This window comes from Pleurodeles waltl, chromosome 7 (assembly GCF_031143425.1).
Source record: "Pleurodeles waltl isolate 20211129_DDA chromosome 7, aPleWal1.hap1.20221129, whole genome shotgun sequence".
Lineage (NCBI taxonomy): Eukaryota > Metazoa > Chordata > Amphibia > Caudata > Salamandridae > Pleurodeles > Pleurodeles waltl.
The window spans coordinates 1,105,206,591-1,105,220,301 of NC_090446.1; the positions used below are offsets into that span (position 1 = coordinate 1,105,206,591).

The 13,711-nt window shown below is 45.7% G+C and overlaps 1 protein-coding gene across 5 annotated transcripts in view; it reads left to right on the plus strand.

Moving 5' to 3' along the window:
- Window positions 1-13,711, plus strand: part of LUC7L3 (LUC7 like 3 pre-mRNA splicing factor) — a 209,270-nt gene that overhangs the window by 51,365 nt on the left and 144,194 nt on the right. The window lies entirely within an intron of this gene.

Below are 13,711 nucleotides of genomic sequence, written 5' to 3' on the forward strand. Positions count from 1 at the left end.
TTTTTGTTCACAGATAGCCGGGTATGCTCACCAGAACCTAATGCAGTGCTCAAGGAAATTCTTCAGTAAACCTATCCCTAATGGATTCATCACTTTCTCCTACTCACACAGAGGTAAGAGGTACCTTTTGACCAGGCACACGTCCAGGTTTTTCCGATGGCTGCTGGTCCCAGAAAGAAGGGCACCATTTTTTTAGTGCCTTCTTAACTGCCTAAACAGAACCTCTGCCAACAAACTGTGATCTGGATGATGCATTTGCTACAGATACAGATTTACAGTTCACAACCGGGGAGGGTCAAAGTACTCATAAATGTCTGATTCACGGGACTCTAATCAGAACCCTTGCTTGCAGTATTCTTTCCAGTATTGTAGTTTGGAGAGAACGGATGGCTGCTTTTTAAAAAAAAAAAAAAAAAAAAAAAAAAAAAAAATTCTATATATAAACCACGCTTCCGATTTACCAAGACCTTAGAGGGGATTTTTGCGAGATGGGTTATAGGAACCTCATTTTTATGCATATGTTTTTCTGTCTCTTTTTCATCACTTTTTTACATTTTGAAATCTCCCTTTCTCTCTGCATCTCTGTACTTTCTCAGTTGCTGTTCACCTCCATTTCTTCTCAGCTCTTTTCATACCTATCATTTTAAGCCTTTTAGGAGGTACTCCAGCTAGATATATGATTCTCCCCTTGCCATTTTTAGTGTGTCATGCCCTTTGCCGCTCTGTCCCTCATTCACTCCGACGTTCTCTCTGCTGACACGGCTTCTAGTGCACCTCTTATTTTCTCCCTGTCTCTTTCTTCCTTGCCTCTTCTCCATTCTAAACCCCCATCTACTTCCTCTGTCTTGCATTTCCCACAGAGTATATTGATTGTTTCATGCTTTCTCTCTGAATATCAACTCAGTTTTCATCTGTTCTCTTCCCAGTTATGTCCTTCTCTTGCACATTCTCTTTTTATTGGCTGTTCAAAAGTTTACACCCTTAATCCTTTGCCTCTTTTTTTATGTACTCATGCAGCTAGGATGCTGCCTAGGACAATTTTGTTTCTGGGTGTCTTGTGGTGTCTACCAGTTATGATGACCTTAAGTAGCTTAATGTGAAACATTTTGTGATTGTTACTTCATTATTTTGTCATTTGTACGCATTAACACTGTCTCTGCAAAGTTTTCATCCAATTAGTACCAATTCAACACCCAATTAGAGCAATAAGCACCAGCTAGGTAACTAGTCAACTGTTGCAGAGGGCCTTCCACTGCCCAGTAACATTTGTTGCTGTGTTTTAGTAACTTTTGATCAGTTCGAGCCAGGCACATTTTTTGGAAAACATCTGCTGATTGTGCAGCAGATAATGGCAGGAAATGCAGCTATGGGGAAAACGCCATGGCTGCAAAATCATATACCTCCAACGACCCTGGTCTAGTCACATCCTCTTCCCCATCTCTTGCCAAGCCCACCATATGGTTTTCACTTTTTTCACTTCTGTAAGGAGTAGTTGGTATCCCTTACATTAGGACAGCTTGTAATGTACTGGAATCTATCTGTTCTTGTTATATTAGGTTTGGAGGTTGAGGAATTTGGTGGTACCAAATTCTGATAGACGTATAGCCACAGATTCTTCATCCTTTTATATATTCCCCCGGTGTCAGTCTGGATTCCGAAGCTTTTCAGCAGTACCTCACTACCTGTAGGTAGTGTTGTGCAGCTCCGAACAAATAACGTTCTGCGGCGGAAATGACGTGTAGAGCCCATATTGGTGCCACTCCTGTGTGCTGTTTTTCTTTCTACCCCCCGCATACGGATCCAGAGCTCTTAGAGACTCATACCTCAATAGTTTTTGCCCAAATTTCTCAGTGTGCAAGGGATATCATCCCCAAAAAGACCTATAGGGACTGTCAAATACAAATGTCTGTTACAGATCCTCATCAGGTGTGCCTGTGGTGTCTGGGGTCGAATCGTGGCTCCTAAGGGCTGCAGTGAAATCCTCCCATTTCCACCCACCCCGAAGACCCCTTGGGATCGCGAGGTGAAGCTTTACATTGTCAAGCACAAGAAGATTCCATGACAAGACTTTTCCAAGTCCAAGTTTGATCCCAGTGCTCTTCCCATTCTTGGAGTCACCAAAACCATTCCAGAGGCCACTCTTTGTCGAGATCTAAATCTTCGGGTAGGTCGAAGAAACCGTTGTTTTCGAAGAGAGACTCAATCTTCTCACGCATTTGCCTGAGTAGGCACTGGAGCGGCGTCATAGCTCATGATTGCATTCTCAGTCGTTCAATTTCGGAGCCAATCCTGCAACTGGTACCGGCACAGCCTGAGTTTTCAGGGCTGTCCACAACTAAACAGATTGCAGAGTTTCTTGCAGCAAACTTCTGGCTCTGTGGATCCTTGCCACCTCCTTCTTATGTGCCTTTGACCCCAAAAAGCTGAGGGGCCTTCCATCTGGAGTCCCACCAGTGGGTTCACCTTCCAAGCCAGTTGGACACTCCAAACCTTCCATGACATCTCTGATCCCTACCTCCACTCCGGTGCCAGAGTCTGTGCTGGTGCCATATCAATTAACTGAATGAGGAGATACCCATATTATTCTGAGTCTGTACCGCTCTGGACTCGACCAAAGCTGCACACTACAACAGTTGAGGCACATCTTCTCCCACTTGATCTGTTCCCTCCATAAGGGAGAAAACACAATACACTTAACCCCCCCCTCCGCCCACTTTCCGGCACAGACTTTAACAAAAATGATGATGCCCCTGAAAAACATGTTCTTTTCTGTCCACTGCTTCCTATGCCATGGTAATGCATAGGGAGGCCAAAGTCGTTGAGCTCCTGCTACCCACCTTGGATGTCAAGACTTGTGTGCTGGTAGAAGTCCTTCACCCGTGACAGACATCCTCTGAGCCCCTTTTAAAATGTATTCAGGCACAGATGAGTACCTTATTAGGGGGTTAGACCAAACCTTGCTCGGCCCGCCTCAGTCAGCAGGTCAATAGTGAGATGCCATTGCTCTGCCCCAGGTGATCAGGTGCAGCAGGTAGGCTAGTAAGGTTAGCACCAAGTCATTCATGCTCCTTGGGTCCTCAGGCTTGTTTACCCGCTTCTTATGTGTCCAGCGAAGATCTGTGGGTCTGGTGTCAGGGAGTCCCCTAAATGCTCAGTTTAAGGGACGTTAAGGGTAGTAGCCAATAGGCTGCGTGCCCTTGGGGTCACTACACCCCCTACATGACCACTTCCTTTGGGGAGTGGGCATCACCTTGTCCAGAGTTTCTAAATTCCACCACATACAAGATGGTGGAATTTCCTTGCCTGTGCCCACTTCGTGTGTCCAGCCTGGAAATATAACATGCCTCCTGCATAGCTAATTTTCCCGCCTGTGCAGGTGCCAGATGGGCCCTGGGGCAACCTGGTCGGCATCCGCCTTCCAAAAGCCAGTTTTGCATAACAAAGGCGGTGGGCTTCTTTGAAGCTGCCTGCTTTATAATGCAGATTTGCGGGTGGTTCTGTTGGGAGAGGTATGTAAAGAGCAGGCTTTTTCTTCTGACCTTCAGAGAGCAAAGTCTTTCACCCTTCGGGGGTCAGATTCTCGTCTGTTGGTGGTAGACTGGTCTGAACAGGTCAGTGAGCTCACCAGCAGTTGGTAGGTTTTAATGGAGCACCTCTCAGGTGCCCTTTGGGCCTCAGTGAGGGTTTATTAATATGAGATGTTTGATACCAAACATCCCTATTTTCAGTAAAGCGATTATGTAGTTGGGGAACTCTTATTGACCAGGGTCCAGCATGTGGTTAAAATGGCTTCTTTGTTCACTTACTGTGTCTAAAATTTGACTAAGACATAGCAGGGGCTTATCTTCTCTTGCAGATACGTCCATGCATGTAATACAAGGCACCCTGCCTTGGGGCAGTAGGGTCTGCCATAGGGGTGACTTACAAATGTTACTTGAAGTGTTTGGGGGACGTGGCACACAGTCTATGTGCCATGTCGTGTTGTCACTTTTAGCGAGCACCTTGTCATGCAGTCTGCAGTGGCGGTCTTGCATGTGGTTGGTGCTGGCTCCCTTAGAGTGGCACAAGTTGTACTGCAGCTCTTACGGACACTCAACAGTACCTAGACCCTTGCAACAGGTGCTACAGGGCCTGGTCACTTGAGAATCAAGTGACCAGGTGTCTTGGTTTGGGGAAGGAACACTGATGCTGGGGAGTGGGCTAGTAGAAACCCAGTGCGCATCAGTCAAAGATGCATCAAAAACCTTGCAAAAAGCTGGAAGGGGTTAGTTGCATCCCAAACCCAGCCTCATACACCAACATTACAGCTCCTTTTTTGGATTTGGTAGAGCTGGTCCACACCTCTAGCCTCAGCAAGGAACACAGCAGTTCTGTAGTTGAAGCTGTGGTGCCCACTGTACCCCGTGGGCCAGTAGCCAAGGTCAAGAGGCTGCACAGTCCACTGCTCCCTTTGCCACCACATGTGCAAAACCCCTTTAGTGTGCTCTTAGGGCAGCACAGCTACCTAGAGGGAGCAAGGGACCAAAGATTCTTTCCAGATTGGCAAACCATATCAGCAACAGATGAACGACCATCTCTCAGTTTTGTGGCAGGTTGTTCAAGGCATTTTGGCCAAAGGATCTGTTGTGAGAATGCCAGTGCCAGCTGTAGGATGTGGTTGTTATTCCTGCTAGTTTCTAGTGTTTAAGAAGGACCGAGACTTTGGACCTATTTTAGACCTGCACCTCTCAAAGCCTTCATCTGGAAGGAGAAATTTGAATTGCTTACCATGGCCAAGGTCTTGTCTGCACTTGACCCAGGAGTCTGGATGATGGCGTTGGACTTGCAGGACACTTGGACTTGCAGGACACTTGGACTTGCAGGACACATTTCCTTATACTTGTTCTCCCTGCCCATCACTGATGTGTGGTTGTTGGTGGGACAGGAGCAATTTCAGTTCACTATGCCTCCTTTTAGTTTCACCTTACATGTTTGTGAAACTGATAGCAATGATGGCAGCGTACCTTCGGAGTTCAGTGGTGCTGGCCTTGCCCTACCTCGACGACTGGTTGTTAAAGGTGGACTTGCCCCACCCAGACAGTTGTAAGTCACCTTCAGACTGTGGTGAACCTCCAGTTATCAGACTATGGCAAACCACGGTCAACATGCCAGAGTCACTCCTGATGACTCTTCAGATGCTCTGCTTCATTTGAGTCATTCCGAACATGGTTTGGTTTTGTGCCTTGTCCCTGGGAAACAGGGTCAGTACATCTAGGAAATGATCACGATCTCTAGGCTTCAGTGCTGGATTTTAGTGAGGTCGATTCAGAGGCTGCTCCAACTGATGACACCTGGCCTGCTAATCCTGCAGGATACAGGAGGTTATGTGGGGATCAACAGTGGTACCTGAAGTCTGTGAGCCCAACATTGAGACATCGTGAACCTCATTCTGATTTTGGAGGAGACTGCACAAGATCTGCAGTAATGGTTAGTTGAACGCTATCGAGTCTGCAGCAGACCCTTCTCCCTTCCCCAATTCAGGGCTGACTGTGGTGACAAATGCATCCCTCTTGGGTTGAGGCAGCCATCTGGGAGAAGTGGTGATCAGTGGCCTCTGGTCTTCAGCGGAGTCCCTACTCCACTTCCACCTTCTGGAGCTAAGGGCCATCCGCTTGGCGTTAAGTCTTCCTTTCATCCATCAAGAGAAGGTCAGTTCAGGTGCTTATAGACAAAAACCACCACCATGTGGTACTGCAAAAACAGTGTGGGGTGGGGGTCATCAACCTTGTGCCAGGAGGTCCCGCACCTCTAGAAATTGCTGGACGACCAAGGAATCTTCTTGGTGGTGAACCACCTGGCAGACTCTTTGAATGCCAGGGCGGACAAAATCATCCAGTGACACTTAGAGGAGATCATGAGTGGAAGTGGTATCCCCAAGCGGTACAAGGTCTCTTCTGCGAGTGAGGAGAACCTTGGCTGAATCGCCTCGCTACTGCTGGGAAAGTGTAGTGTCAGTACTTACACACGTTGGAGTTTCCAATGCGTCTCTTGCTTGGAGACGGATTCTTCCTTGAATGGAAGTCTGGACTCCTGTATGCCTTTTCTGCTGATACCACTCCTTCCCCGAGTCTACAAGGAGATTGGAACAGACCGGGCCCAAGTCATTATAGTAGCTATAGGTTGCACACCAATAGGAGGTATCTAGAACTTCCGACTTTGAGCACCTATTCTCCCGTCAGTCTGCTCCTCAGGGAGGATCTGCTATTGGAGCAGCACAGCCAGGTTCTGACCTCTGGCCTTCACGTTCTTTACTTTTATGCTTCAAGATTGAGCGGTAACCGCTGTACACATTCCGGAGGTGTGTTCATATCATCTGGCAGCCACGCATCCCTCCAGTAAAACTGTATACGTCTGTTGTTGAGACATATTTGTGGCGTGGTGTGGCACTCACTACATAGATCATCAGAGAGCTTCGCTTGGAGGGGTTCTGTCATTTGCTTTGGCTCCAGCCAGTCAAGGCTTTGTTATGGCTACAGGAAAAGGATACCACTTTGGCTTTTTTGAGGTTCGCAGATCAGCCTTCCTCTTTTGGATCTTCTGTTAAGCTTTTTTTTTAAAGGGTATTTGATCCCAAATCTCGAGTACAGTCTTGGTTGGAGTGGCAAGATAAACACTTTTGGGACTAGTTGTAGCCAGTCTGCTACAACCAGACATGTTTCTGGACCCATGAGGAGAGAACCCTTGCACTCTCTGGCCAGAAACGAGACCCATCCTGGGTTGAGATGTCACACCTCCACCCCCCTGGAAGGCACAGTACTCGAGGGGGAAGCTTTAAAGGTATGCTACCTTTGTAATGTGAACCCAGCCTCTGCTGCTAGCAGCAGATGGCCTCCTCTGGTTCAGACCCCCACGTTTGGTGAGAGAACCAATGGGAAAACCAAGTGAAAATAGGAGGTGTGCCTACCATTTTCTATTTTATTTTATTATCATGTTATGGAACTCCTAAGAGATCCACATGAATACAAATTCAAATACAAAACCCTGAAAATTCCCCATAATAAAATACATATTTCATAAAAGAGCGATAAGAAAATAAATACATAATACAATAGTTAGTTAATTAAAACACCAAATTCAGAATATCTGCCTAGAAAGATTGAAAGAATTAAAAAATCTTATAACAAAATCTTTCATTGTGGGGGGAGTAACATAAATCCAATGCCTCTTTATGATTTCTAATATTAAGCTGCAAAAAAAGGGATTTCAACCAAAATTTCCTTGGAATGGCGAGAGCTGGGCAAACAAATGAGGCATGTGCAAGAGACTGAACCCCGCCTTGACATAGATCACAAATGCTACTAGAGCCATCCCACCGTGAGGTGAGATCTTTCAGTGGCAATCTATTTCATCTAAGCAACATACACAATCGCCTCACCTCCTGGTTTAGATTCCAGATCAAGTAGGGTTGCACCATTTTCATGGTTAGAGGCAGTTAATTTTTCTAAACCTCTTCTTTTGCGACATGCCTCCATGTCCATCAAAAAGCCTTTAAACCATGATGCTTCCTTCAGAATTTTTTTTTATGAGATAAAGGGAATTGAAGGGCAGAGCTCCAAGTCTAACACTAGGAGTTGAGTAGCTTTGAAGTAATTTCTAAAAAAAAAAAAAAAAAAAGATTTTTCCCTCAGACTGCTAAAAATCTCACTATATGCTAGGTTTCTCAATGTACCAATTTCACTGTGCATGAGGTTGTGCGCCCTTCTTATTACTGCCACAAGGCCTTGCACAAAGATGTTCCTAATTCCAAATTCATGGCGTAATGCAGCCCCTGAGACTGCATGATTACAAGAGACCATGCGTTTCAGAATGCAGTCTTCCGTCATCTCCAAAAAATCCCATTTGGATGTATCAATACACTCTATCGCATATAATAGTCGCTGGGATCTAACCCTGTAGGCTGATAGTAAATGGGCAAAATGGCGCTTACCATTTGCCTTATAAAAAGCTGAAAGGCCTTGGGCTAATGACAGGGCCTTGTTGGTATTTTGACGTATCTGATCAGAATCATTTATTGAAGCTGAAAAGATGTTACCTAAAAACTGGTATGCAGTTTGCTGTTCCAGTTTATGTTGACCTGTTACCCAGGGAAACAAGACTTTTCTTCTACAGATCTTCCCAGAGAAGCATACCATCTGTGACTTAGCTGTATTCATTTTCAGATAGTGCATCTCTGAGTAACTTTTCAAAGCAGCCAGGACAATGGCTTAGGCCTTTTGGGGTAAGGTCATACACTACTATATCATCCGCATACATCAGACACACAATTGGCCAGCCCCCCACCGCAGGGGCATCGCCGGAGGAGTTCCTGAGGCTTAGAGGTAAGTCTTGGATGTAAAAGGAGAAAAGTAATGGGGCCAGTATGCAATCTTGTTTTAAGCTGTTTTTTGTTAATACCTTTGAAGATAGTCCCTGTTCTCCGCCCATTAAGATTTTACACCAGGTTGATGAGTACAGGGCAATCACAAATTGCAGGAGGCCAGATGGAACTCCAAGATCTTGGAGTTTTTTCCCACAGTACTCCCCTATCCACTCTGTCAAATGCTGTGGAGTAATCGATAAATGCCACATACAATATCCCACCCCTAGTCTGGACATACTTATCAATTATAGTTTGCATAATCAAGATATTATCTAGGGTATTATGGGCTTTTCTAAAGCCTGCCTGTTCCACTGGTAAAATACCCTTTTCCTCCACCCAACCCGTCAATTGTATGAGGATACTTTTTGCAAATATATTTCCTGTAGCGTCTAATAAAGTAATTTGTCTATAATTTGACCCATGGCGCCTGAAGAACGCATTGATATTATGATCCCTTCTAGTTCTATCACTGTTGGTGCCCCTTTATCACCCCTTTCTCCACCTCTATTTAATACTCTCTCTTTTCTCCCCATATCAGCACCCTGATTTTCAGCGTATAGTTCCTGGATATACGATTTCCATACTTCCTCTGCTATCGGGGCGGCCGCTAAGTTTTTATGATTTCCGCACCCCTCCGATATGATAGTCCAGAATAATCTGGTGTTTCTCTTACGGCCGCTTCCCTCAGTGCCACCCAATTCTGGTCCCCTTTTTTTTTTTTTTCTCTTTTTTTTTCCTTTTTTTTTTGAATGGTCAGTTTCAGCCTCGATCTTCTTCTCTTTAGTTTTGTTATTTCCCTACTCATCTCCTTAGACTTGTACTCCAGATGTTGACGTATTAACTTATTAATTACTCTATTCAAGTTCAAAATAGGGAGTGGGTCGTTATCTACCCTTGTTGCATTACGCTCCGTCTTCTTATTCGCTGTAATATTCCCACACTTCCAGATTTCCTGTGATATTCTCCAGCAATGGCTTAATCTATAGCATTTTTACTGTCGACCAAGACATTCTCCTATTTTTTCCCATACTACTTACGTTTACACCTTTTAAAGACCACAAATCTGTTGCCCCTAACTTCAGGCATAAGGAAAGCCTTAAGATTTTATGGTCACTATATGGAGTGTCAAATACCTCCATGTCCCCAACTTTTTGAGCCAGGTTATATGAAGCACAGATGTAGTCTATTATAGAGTTATTCGTAAATGACTTAAGGGTCTGAGCTGCGGGAGAACCCATAATATAGCACCCATTAAGAAGGATACAGCCGCAAGCCCTTTGGCCTTTCAACAAGGAAATGCCTCTTTTATCTGTCCTAATTCTAGGAGGGAACTTAATAGCTGGAATATTAAGAAATTTTTCTCTGTCTCGGTTACTAAAAGCGTAAAGCGTAGTATTAGAAACTTTGCAGTTTAAGTCCCCCATCATAATTAAATTGACGGGGTTTCTTATAGCGCAAATTTGTACAAAGAGTTGTTGAAGTGAAACGTCCCATTCTTTTACATGAGTGATATACACATTTATAATAGTTACAGGTATTTTCTCACTCTTCTCCCCTCCAAGATGTACTATTTGGCAAAAATTTGGAGAATCGGGGAGACTGACATATTCCCAGTTATATCTATTACTTAAAAGCACAGCTATTCCCCCTTTAGCATGCCCTTTTTTTCAGAAGGGAGTGCTTTTTTGCATAAGACCGTGTAACCTGGACAGATAAAATCATTTAGACACCAAGTTTCTTGAATACAAATCAAATCAAACCTCATGGAACACAAAACCTGTACTTTACATTGATCTTTCCGCTGACCTGCTATATTCCAGGAATCCAGTGTAGGGCCAGAGCTAAAAACAAGGCGGATTCAACTTCTCCCTCTGCTTAGGTCTGTTCAATACACCCTCCAGCCAATTCCAATTTTCTTGAATGGCACCATAGCCCTGCGATTTGGGCCTACTTTCGCCAACTCCTCCCCTCAGGTGCTGAAGGCAAAGTGAAGCACATTTTTCAGTGACAACCATCTTGCAGATAGTAGGACTTAACCAAACAGGGCTAGGACTAGGACCCCCACCCCCCCCACACATCCCCAGGAGGGTGGTCTAATAGGTGTAGACACCCCAGGTAAGGTACCCATTGTAACACTCCTAAATCTAGTATTTAGGTATCTCCCTCAGACCCTGGAACTAGATTCCTGAAGAATAAGAAGAGCTGGACACTACAGCGTCACACCGGCAGAGAAGACTACAGACACCAAGTGACCTAGCGGCCTGTTTGTAGCCCTTGATAATTCTACATCCAAAGACAACCAGTCTTGCAGCCCAGCTACCTCCAAAGACCTGGGAAGGCTGCCTGCCTTCGACAAAGACCAGGATCTCCTGTGGACAGCGGACCTGTCCAGAAGAAACCAACTTTAAAGAACTCTGCTCTGTGGAGCTGCGAAGCCAGATCCACCTCTGCACCCAACGTCCCCGGCCTGACTTCAAGTGGCCCACTGGTCTGTGACTTCACAGCGACTCCTGCAGCCTCAGCCTGAAGTCTCTCTCCGGCGGCGACCTGTTGGGTAAGACTTTTCCGACCCCCTATGGATGCCCCTGCACCCAAAGCCCCTGGGCCTTGGGGAGAACGACCAACAATGCTCCTACTTATTTTTTAATATAATTTTTATTAAAGTTTATAAGGCCTTATGGCATGTTGGTACATAAATGACATACCAGTTTCTCTCAGTCATGTATTGTCCCGTCCCGCAGTTCACCAAAAACAGTTCCCTAACAACCCCCACGTTCCCTCTGCTCTTGACAGTAATCACAAATGACAATCTGACATTATCTCTTAAGAGCTGCCCTGCCCCACCCCACTCGGACATATCCCTGAACCAGTCCCTCTAACTTGGGGGCTCTGCCACCAGCCACTTTATAGCTATGCAGTGTTTAGCCATCAGCAGGCTGAGTGATATATCCTGTTAAGTTTCTTGTTTTGAGAGGAGGAAAGCATGCCCAACAGTATCTGCCCAAGTGTGGCCCTGTTTAGTTGGTCTTATCACCTCCCGCCAGTAGGGTGCCAGCGAAGTGCAGGACCAGACAACATGTAGGAAGTTTACATCAGGCGCAGTAAGTCGCACGGATGCCATATTTATTTTGCAGTGATTTTGGGGAAAGATAGGTCTGAAGTACATAGTTGTACTGTGTCCGTTTAAAATGAGCGTGGGAATTAACCGTCCTCACCCCGTCATGCACTTCTCCCCATTTTGTGTGTATTCGGATTGGCCACACTGGAAAGTCAGTGCTCGGTAAACATTGGATATCAATTGTTGCCTGTCGGCGTTTGGGAGTGCCGTGGTGCCTCTGTGAAGCATGGCCAGTTTGCATGCAATGATAGATCTTCAAATATTGTAGTTATTGACCAATCCCCACTGCAAAGGATGCATTAGCATTCTCTCTCATGATAATCTTGTCGCCGGGGGTATAGGTCGCCAAGTGTATTGCAGCTTCCATCCATTCCTTTTTTTTTTTTTTTTAACCCCTTCGCTGCCAGACCTCTTCCCCTCTGGGGCCAGGCCTTTTTTTTGGCTATTTGGGGCAGTTACCACTTAGGCCCTCATAACTTTTTGTCCACATAAGCTACCCACTCCAAATGTGAGCCCCTTATTTTCCAACATTTTAGGGATTTTAGATGTACCCAGAGTTTGTCGGTTTCCTTAAAGGAGACCAAGAAATTAGCCAAAATACAGCTAAAATTTCGTTTTTTAAAAAGCAAATGGGAACAAAGGGCTGCAGAAGAAGGCTTGTGTTTTTTCCCCTGAAAATGGCATCAATAAAGGGTTTGCCGCGAAAATCACCATCTTCCCAGCTTTCTGAACCAGGCAGACCTGAATCAGGAAAACCACTTTTCAACACAATTTTGCCATTTTACTGGGACATAACCCATTTTTACTAATTGTTTGTGCTTTCAGCCTCCTTCCAGTTAGTGACAGAAATGGGTGTGAAACCAATGCTGGATCCCAGAAAGCTAAACATTTCTGAAAAGTAGATATAATTCTGAGTTCAGCAAGGGGTAATTTGTGTAGATCCTACAAGGGTTTCTTACCGAAAATAACAGCTGACAAAAAAGATATTGAAATTGAGGTGAAAAAAACAACAATTTCTCTCCCCGTTTTCCTCTAACTTTTTCCCGCGATGTCAGATTTTTGAAAGCAATATACCGTTACGTCTGCTGGACTCTTCTGGTTGTGGGGATATATAGGGCTTGTAGGTTCATCAAGAACCCTAGGTACCCAGAGCCAATAAATGAGCTGCACCTTGCAATGGATTTTCGTTCTATAACGGGTATACCACAATACATTTGCTGAAATATGAAGAGTGAAAAATAGGTATCAAGAAAACCTTTGTATTAACAAAATGGGCACAAGATAAGGTGTTGAAAAGCAGTGGTTATTTGTACAGCTCTGAATTCCGACACTCTGACACAAACAGGCACACAAAACACACCCTCAGCGGCACTGGGGCGGCAGGGTGCAGTGTGTAAAGTTGGCGTCTGGTTTTCTGTAGAAATCCGTGGAGGGACCTGGGGTGGTCACTCTAGCGATGCAAGCAGGGCACAGGGGAGCTTCTTGGGCCAGCCACTGACTGGGCTAGGCAGAGGGTCGCCTGAGGGTCACTCCTGCACTGGAGTTCGGTTTCTCTTGGTCTTGGGGGCTGCGGGTGCATGGCTTTGTCCAGGTGTCGGGTTCTTTGTTCCAGGCAGTCGTGGTCAGTGTGAGCCTCTGGATCATCCCTGCAGGTGTCGCTGTGGGGGTGCAGAGGGGTCGTCTCAGGTTACTCACGAGGTCGCAGTCGCCTGGGAGTCCTCTCTGCAGTGTTGGTTCTCTGAAGGTCGAGCCGGGGGCGTCGAGTGCAGAGGGTGAAGTGTCATGCTTCCGGCGGGAAGAGTGAGTTATTTTAAAGTTGCTTCTTTGTTGCAAAAATGTTGCTGTAGGTGAACAGTGCCGCTGTTCTCGGGAGTTTCTTGGTCCTTCGGTTCAGGGCAGTCCTCTGAGGCTTCAGAGGTCGCCTGTCCCTGTCAGATGCGTTGCTGTGCAGGTTCTTTGAGTCTGTAGACAGGCCGGTAGTGCTGGGGCCAAGTCAGTTGTCGTCTGTTGTCTCTGCAGGGCTTTCAGGTCAGCAGTCCTTCTTTGTGTAGGTTGCAGGAATCTGATTTACTGGGTTCTGGGTCGCCACTAAATACAAAATTTAGGGGTGTGGTTAGGTCAGGAGGGCAGTTGCCAATGGCCCTGAGGGGAGGGGGGCACATCCCTAATCCTATTGGGAGAATCCTCCTATCTCA